The sequence below is a fragment of the Carassius auratus genome, chromosome 31 (assembly GCF_003368295.1).
Source record: "Carassius auratus strain Wakin chromosome 31, ASM336829v1, whole genome shotgun sequence".
Lineage (NCBI taxonomy): Eukaryota > Metazoa > Chordata > Actinopteri > Cypriniformes > Cyprinidae > Carassius > Carassius auratus.
Genome location: NC_039273.1, coordinates 17,120,700 through 17,129,028, shown reverse-complemented (window position 1 = coordinate 17,129,028; position 8,329 = coordinate 17,120,700).

Below are 8,329 nucleotides of genomic sequence, written 5' to 3'. Positions count from 1 at the left end.
TATCCCTGTCCCTAAACATAACCAGGTCAAGCTCTACCCATTACGTCCAAAGAGGTGGAGCTGGTCTAGGTCAGGGTCAACTTTTGAATCCATTCATTTTTAATTTTTCAATTAATCTTTCAACGTCATAGGAGAATTCCCACCCCTAATAGCACAAGTCTATTTGACTTCTGCATTTCCATCTGCAAGACGTACAGTGTTTGCTCATCTTCAATACGTCTATAGGACATTTCCTATCATATATCAAATAGACATTTAGAAAATGTCTTTAAGATGTTTGTGATTTAGAACAGTGGTCACCAACATTTCTAAGCCCAAGATCCCAGACCTTAGCCTTTATGAAAGATAAAATCTACTGGTTGAAGAATCGATAGGAAAAGATATCCCAGATTTTATTTCCAATTTGAGGCCTTTTATTTAGTATTTTAAGTGGTGATGCACCGATCACGGCTGATTCAGAATCAAATTTTATTTAAAAAGCAAAAAATCTTTACAGTGATTGGTCATGAATCTGTTTTTAAATGGTGTGTACTTTGTGATGTCATGTTTAAAAATTTTTTTGATAAAGGTCATGCGACCGAAACGTAGTAAATAAATATTTAGATTTTTTGTATAGAAAGGATCTGTTTTTTTTCTTTTTAGTTTTTGATCTTGCTGGTCTTTGTTTCCTATGCACCAACTATTGACGTCAGTTGTGCTGAGTTTAATTGTTAAGTTAAAAATATTTGAAAATTGGTTGATTCATACTGGTTGCTGATTTTATTTTGATTTTTTTAAGCACATTTATTTACTTTATCTTTATAACAAGCAAACTGGTCTTAAAAAACAAAGATGCTACATGTTGCATGACGCATGAGCAATTATTTTAGATTTGTATTAGATTGCATAATTTCAGGATTTAAAGCAAAAAATGGTCTATATTTAGCCGTTTCTTTGTTTTTTGTTTTTGGTTAGATAATAAAACATCTGCATGAAACAAAAACAGCAGTAGGTCTAAATGAGATGCAAATTCAGTCTCATGTTGCAGTTGTTTTTGGTTTGGAGTAGACTGTAAAATTTCAGGATTTAAAACAAAAACAGAATGGTCTGACTTTAACCTTTTTTGCTACATAAAACATATGTGCATGAAAAAAACAGCAGGTCTGAATGAGGGGCAAATTCACTCTCTGACAGCAGGTGGCACTGTGATATAGCTTTTCCTTGGTTACCGCTGTAAGCAAAGCAGCAATTATTATTTGTGCATCCTCGTTTCCTTTCCTTGCTTCCTTTCCTCGTGTCTTAGCTTCACCTCTTCAGGATGCGAGGGAAGGACGCAAGGAAAAGACGTGAGGATGGAGGACTTGAATCAAGTGAAATGATTTATCCTCACTCCCTTCAGCGTTACGTCAAAGTGTCATTAGCTGTGATTAAAGGGATCTGCCCTTATGTTGTTAAAGTTTGTTAATTAAGACATTCATAATAAATATTAATAAAGCAAGATGCCCTGTTTGAAATATATGACATGCATGGTTTATTTAAAGTGAAAAGGTAAAATATAAATACAAATTATTATAACAGATGTGAAGGGGGACGAGAATAAGTGCGTCACGTTAAGTCTATAAAAGACTTCCGCATAGGATACACCTGTGTATCCTCGCTCATCGCTCCTCATGAAGCTTCCTCCCTCCTCGATCCTCGCCTCCTCTTGGTGCAATTAGAGAATTGAGATGTCCTTCAAGATGGCTGTGCTCGATCGGTTTCCAGCTCATAGGATGGAGGACGGAGGAGCGAGGAGACGAGGAGGGATATTGAGAGGCACCCCAGAGCTGCACTTTATACAAAGAGAAGAAATGTCCCTGTAGCTCAATTGGTAGAGCACTGTGGTAACAAGGGCAAGGTTGTGGGTTCGATTCCCCAGGAACACATGATATGATATGTAAAAATTGATAGCCTGAATGCACTGTAAGTCTCTTTGGATAAAAGTGTCTGCTAAATGCATTATTACCATCAAAACATTTCTCAAGATATATATAAAGATATATATGGGGTTATATATTATACTATATTATATTATTTACCAATTAAATATTTTTTTCATATATTTCGACCATTGTGAAAACAGGGAGCTGTTGTTCTCTGCATGCTACATTTTTTTCTCTTCCTTGTGCCTGCTTCAGTATCTCTGGCCTCTGTTCACTGTTCTAGTAGCTCCTGAAAATAACAGGAAAATAAGTACAAAAATGCACTACATTTCTCCATTTTTTGTTATTTTCGGGATCTGCTAGGACAGTGATAAAAATCTACCAATCGATTGTGATCGACAGGTTGGCAACCACTGATTTAGAATGTATATGTAAAATTGAGATCTTAAAGATGTCTACCAGATGTTTGACACATCAGATGCTTTCAGATTAACCAATCTTTAACAGACATCTTGCAGAAGAGAGAGTGACCTGGGCCATGAAGCAGTGACTGACAATGGAGCAGAGGGGGCCATGGAGCAAATCCAAAGTAGTATGGAGCCATGGTGGAGCAGGCCTTGTGGAAAGCCATAGAGGTGCAGGCAGAGCAGGGTGGCCAGACAGTGCAGAGACATTTGGCCGTGACAGGACAGACAGTGAGTTCATGAGGCCTCCGTGGTTGTGACAAGACAGATAGGGAGTTCGTGGACGGCCTCCTTGGCCATGGCAGGACAGGGAGTGAGTTTATGAAAGGCCTCCTTGGCCGTGACAGGACAGGCAATGAGTTCAGAAGCGGCCTCCGTGGCTGTGACAGGACAGGCAATGAGTTCAGAAGCAGCCTCTGTGGCCGTGGCAGGACAGGCAGTGAGTTCATGGACCACCTCTTTGACTGTGACAGGACAGGCAGAGAGTTCATGGAAGGCCTTCTTGGCCGTAACAGGACAGGCAGAGAGTCCATGGAATGGCTCCTTGGCCATGACAGGACAGGCATTGAGTTCATGGATCACCTCCATGACTGTGACAGGACAGGCAGAGAGTTCATGGAAGGCCTCCTTGGCCGTGACAGGACAGACAGTGAGTTCATGAACGAACTCCATGGCCATGACAGGACAGGCAGTCAGTTCAGAAGTGGCCGCCGTGGTAAGACAGACAATGAGTTCTTGAATGGTCTTTGTGACTTCTCTGTAAGCTCTGCTTCAAACAATGCTACACTACTGACAGTAGACAGACCTTTTTTGACTGTTACATTTTTCTAATGTGACTATTAGAAAAATTATCTAAAAGAAACTTAATCAACACATAAATGTGGATACAAGATTTTCTTCATGTAAAATGACAAATTACATTTTTTTCTCAGGAATGATTAGAATCTAAAGAAAAAAAGGGAGAAACTTAGATAAAATAAAATAATAGAAAAGAAGAACCTGCTAAACAAATTGTGTTTGTGGCAATAGTGTTCCTGTAGTTCAAGTGGTGACACCTTGCGTTAGCCTGGGGCTTCGAATCCCAGGGAACACGTTAGGAGAAAATTGTTAGCTTGAATGCAATTGTGACGAGTCAGCTGCCTCCTCCCTGATTGTCACTGGCACCCCGTCCTAAATCGCCGCCCTTCACCAGGCTCCCGACTGGAGTGGAGGAGGGGCGCTGGACGGGTCAGGGCTGGCGGCGTGTGATGGGGCACACCTGAAGGAAATAGAGCCTCATCACCGCCGCTGTTTAAAAGCCCAACGTGCCTCTCCTCGGGAGATCGGTCTCTTCCCCGTGCATGCACGCTGGTGTCCTCGTGGGTCCAGGAAGGGTGCGTCGAGGGATTCCCGCGCCACAGGAGACGTGAGCTGCCGGATCCGCGATCTGGATGGGAACCGCACCCGTTTACACGGCCATCAGGCCAGGATGACAGGCCGTCCATCCCCTGCCAGCACTGTGGCCAACCAGAGTGATGCAGACGCTAGAGGAAGCCGCCACCCCTCGCGCCCCAGATGGAAGAGGGGAGCGCGTGCGGCCACCAGACTCCGCCCCTTACCTGGACCCTTCCTCTATGGACACTGCCCGTCCCACACGAACCCTGCAGCACGATGAGGACACCAGATTACCTGTTATTTTGGACACTCTTCCCCTTTTGCCACCTTTTATACCCTTGTTGTTTTATTTTTCTGTTAATAAAAGCCTCTCCGAGGCCTGACGCCACGCCCACTGTGTCTGTCTTGTGCTCCTCCCGTCACAGTAATGTAAGTCTGCTAAATGCATACATTTAATTTAAATGTAATAGTTTTTAACAGAAGATAGGCCTTCAGAGGAGTAAGTGTTTGGCCACTGGATTTGCATGCATACTAATGAACACAACCAAAGAGTATAAAAGTCCAAGAGGTGAAACTCAACAGAACACTCCATTGCAACAGTTGCGCCCGTGACGTGACTATGCTGCCACCATTTTGGACTGAAAACTATACAAAAATGCTGTAGAATAATAGGAGCCAGTCGCACTTGACCAACTTACAATAACACATTTAAAGTATATTTTTTTTAGTAAAAAAAAATGAATGCGACCTCCGAAGGCAGCATTTTTCAGTTTTCGGATGCACCCTTTGTTAACGGAGAAGCTGCGCAAATCCACGTTAATTTTCGGTGTTTATTTGCGCAAATTCTCAGTTAACAACGGCTCCGTGTAGTAACAGCTGCTCTATGTGAAATCACGCACCTGAGGGAATTTACCGCTGATTAGAGAACCGGCTTTACTGATGAGATGCGCATTAACCATCGGCCGATCGTGATCGGAGCAGCCCTAGTAATTGTCCGAGACACCAACATTCAAGTTGATAATACAAATGATATGTTAGGACTTGCATTTACAGATTTAATAAACTCTTTTAGAGTCAAGCAAAATGTCATCAGACCCACTCATCGTTTTAATCAAATTTATTATATCTTAGTGATGTAGATATTGTACCTCAAAGTGATGATGTTACTGAGCCCTACCTTGTATTGTGCATGCTGCGTATTACTAATATTAATTATATTGCTCAGCGTTATCATCCAGGTAGAACTATTGATAGATTCCATTTTTTTTTAACTGTGTGCTGTTATGGTATTCTGTCCTTTTGCGCCTTTTCATTGCACTTTTTGCTGCATAATTTGGTTGCCAGAGGGCACTTGTTTTTCATTTGTCTGTTTGCAGGGTGGACACAAGCGTCAGGTGCAGTGGGTTACCTCTGATGAGTTGACCGGTTAAAGGATCTCTTTCCAACAGCGTGGTGTGCCCCGAATGAGCTTGACTTCTCTCCAGCACCAGATTTTGAGTTTTTTTTTATACTTTATTACCCATGTAGAAGTCATGAGGGATTAACTAGTCATTAAATCACTGGTGTGCTTCTGTGTGAGCAGATACTTTTGAGAGTTTGTGCGATCTAATGGTATTAGAACAATTTAAGCACATAGTTCCTGATCGTGTAGATACTTACTGTATATAAATGAGCATAAAGTGAAGTCTGCAGCTGAAGCAGCTGTTCTTGCGGATGAGTTTGTTTTAAAAAGGGCGTAATGTTCAATAAACCAACCAGAGTGTCATCTCCCATTCCTTTAAAGGTACAATTTGTAAGATATTTGCAGTAAAATATCCAAAAACCACTAAGCTAGTGTTATATATTTTGTCCAGCTGATTACTAACAATATCTCTAATGTTTTCAACTACTTGTAAATTATGAGAAAATTCCCATTCTAAACAGTGACACGGGGCAGTGCAGTCGCCTATCAATGAAGTTAGTTCCCCTTTGTTACCGCCTTTACTGATGTAGAAACCACATGACAACAGTGTCATGGACAAATGTGGAAGTAGTGTCTAGGACTTGCTTGCTTCAAGCAGTTCCTTATTTACTTATTCTTGCACGTTTTATGGTGGATTGTGTTACTTATTTATGGAACATAATTACTGTTTACCGTCTGCCGCTGGTTCTGTCAACAAGGACAGCTCCCGTAAACTTGTGTTTTACTCGACAGGTGAGTTGTTTTGATTCGTATCTTTACAGAGAATGTATGCTATTATAACGACCAACAAGATTAGTATTATGGGGCATATACTGTAGGCCAAACGCGGGGCATCACGCCTCTAGAATCTAGTCTGATCCACAGTCTGATCGCGTCTTTGCATTGACTTTGTATGTAATCTACTCACGCAAATCATTGAACTCGCGTTAAAATTATGTCATCAAGCACAACATTTATAAAAACTTTACCTCATCCGTTAAATCCTTGATTTATATTTCCGTCTGATTGATGGCCGTCTGCGATTGGGTAGAAGACAACAAATTCCATCATCCCACGCTCCTTCTTAGCGTCATCAAACCGCAAAATTGTTATTGTTTTGGTAGTGCGCCCTCTCGTGGCAGGTCCTACAAACTGTACCTTTAAGAGCGAGATGTGCTCGTGCCATGGCGGAAAAACTGAACGTTTCTCAAGCAAAGAAACCGATCTGCTCGTGTGCAAAGTTAAACGAGCACACGAGCAGATCATCTATGGGACAAGCAGGTATCCACCAAAGCTCCACGTGATGAGTCAGTTAATATATATGTGTGTGTATTGGCACGACTGTTCAATTAATTAGCCAATTTCATTCATCATTATAAGTAGTAATAGGCTGAATTGCAAATAGGTAGCCTAATTCTAATACACGCGATGACTATCCATCATTACATTTTTATATTTATGTAGCCTACACAATAATATTCTTTTACACTGTAATCCTTTTGTTTTTAATATCTGGCATGTTTGTGTGATGCACATCCGTGAAATAAGCAAAGTCAACGCACATTGTGGACCCCCCAGAGGCGCATTTTCTACCTACATGCACTTTAAATAACAAAAAAATATTGAGCCATTGACTTTAGACCAGGTTTGAGTTGGTCTATGGCGCAGTATATTTTCAGCTCCTTAAAATAGCAATGCGCCAGCAATGTGTCTGAACACACCTCTTTTTTAGGCCAGCATGTCCATGGGTGCACAAATAGCCATTTGCTTATTAAATGACGTGGCACTGAACGGGAAAATGCGCATGGCGCTGTACTGAACCTAGCAAACACACTTGTGCTGCGCCTTGTGTTGCATTGTGCCGGGTGTATGATATGGCCCTATGTGTCTGCGCTGTCGTGTTGTGTTTTTCCTTTGTCTGTTTGTAGGGTGGCGGCATGGAAAAACAGTATGTCCAGCTATACACAGGCTCTAAAAGCTGCCATGTCCGAGCATATCTTATCATAGAAAATAAACAAAACAATCCATTTATTTAGCACAGTGGCTAGATTAACAAAAATCAGAAATCACCCAAACTAAATATTTCCTCACAGATTAGTAGTAGTAATACCTTTATGAATTTCTTCACAGATAGATAGCATAAGAATTCAATAACAAATGTAGAATCTACAGTGTACAATGTAATTCAGCTTCATTCATCGCACCCAAAGAAAAATCGCTTTAAGACAGGAAGAGCTAAACATATCACTGCATCTTAACCACTAACATGATTATTAGATCCTGTACTTGCATGCTTTACTGAAAGAGTTGTTACCTGTAGTAGAAGAACCACTTCTCATTGTTAGCTTGTCGTTATCTCTAGGTCACATCCCCAAGGAGGTTAATAAGCATCTTATTACAGGTTTTTAAAATTGCTTACTGTAGACACGAAAAGTGGTATTTGAGGCTAACTCAGTGAAACCATTCACTCATATAGCCTTATCTTTAAACTAAGTCTGCAAAGCTACAAGCACATTACAGGCTTTAAACTCAGTTTGCTATTGTAAAAAAATATAAATATATATCTATTATATATATATATATATATATATATATATATATATATATATATATATGTATGTATGTATGTATGTATGTATATATATATATATATATATATATATATATATATATATATATATATATATATATATATATATATATATTGCAAATACTCTAAACGCATGCAGTTCTCTACATTACACATTACACTAACAGCTCTTTTGTTTAATTTGAGAAACACTGCCATGTAAATGCTACATTTACTGATGATCTATAGCCAGTGATGAAAACACTTGTACATCCTTTGTTCAACTTAGAAATCAAAAATCAATTGTGTTTAGAAATAAATTATTTTTACCCCCATGCATTTCTGTTTACTATATATATTATATATATAGTAAACAGAAATGCATGGGGTAAAAAAAAAAATATATATATATATATATATATATATATATATATATATATATATATACACACACACACACACACACACACTAAAAAAGATTATTTAAAGGTTCTTTAAATCCAGAACCAGTTCTATATAGAACCATAGCATCCTGAAGAACCATTTTAATGCTGAAATAGTTCTTTCTGTCAGAGTTTAG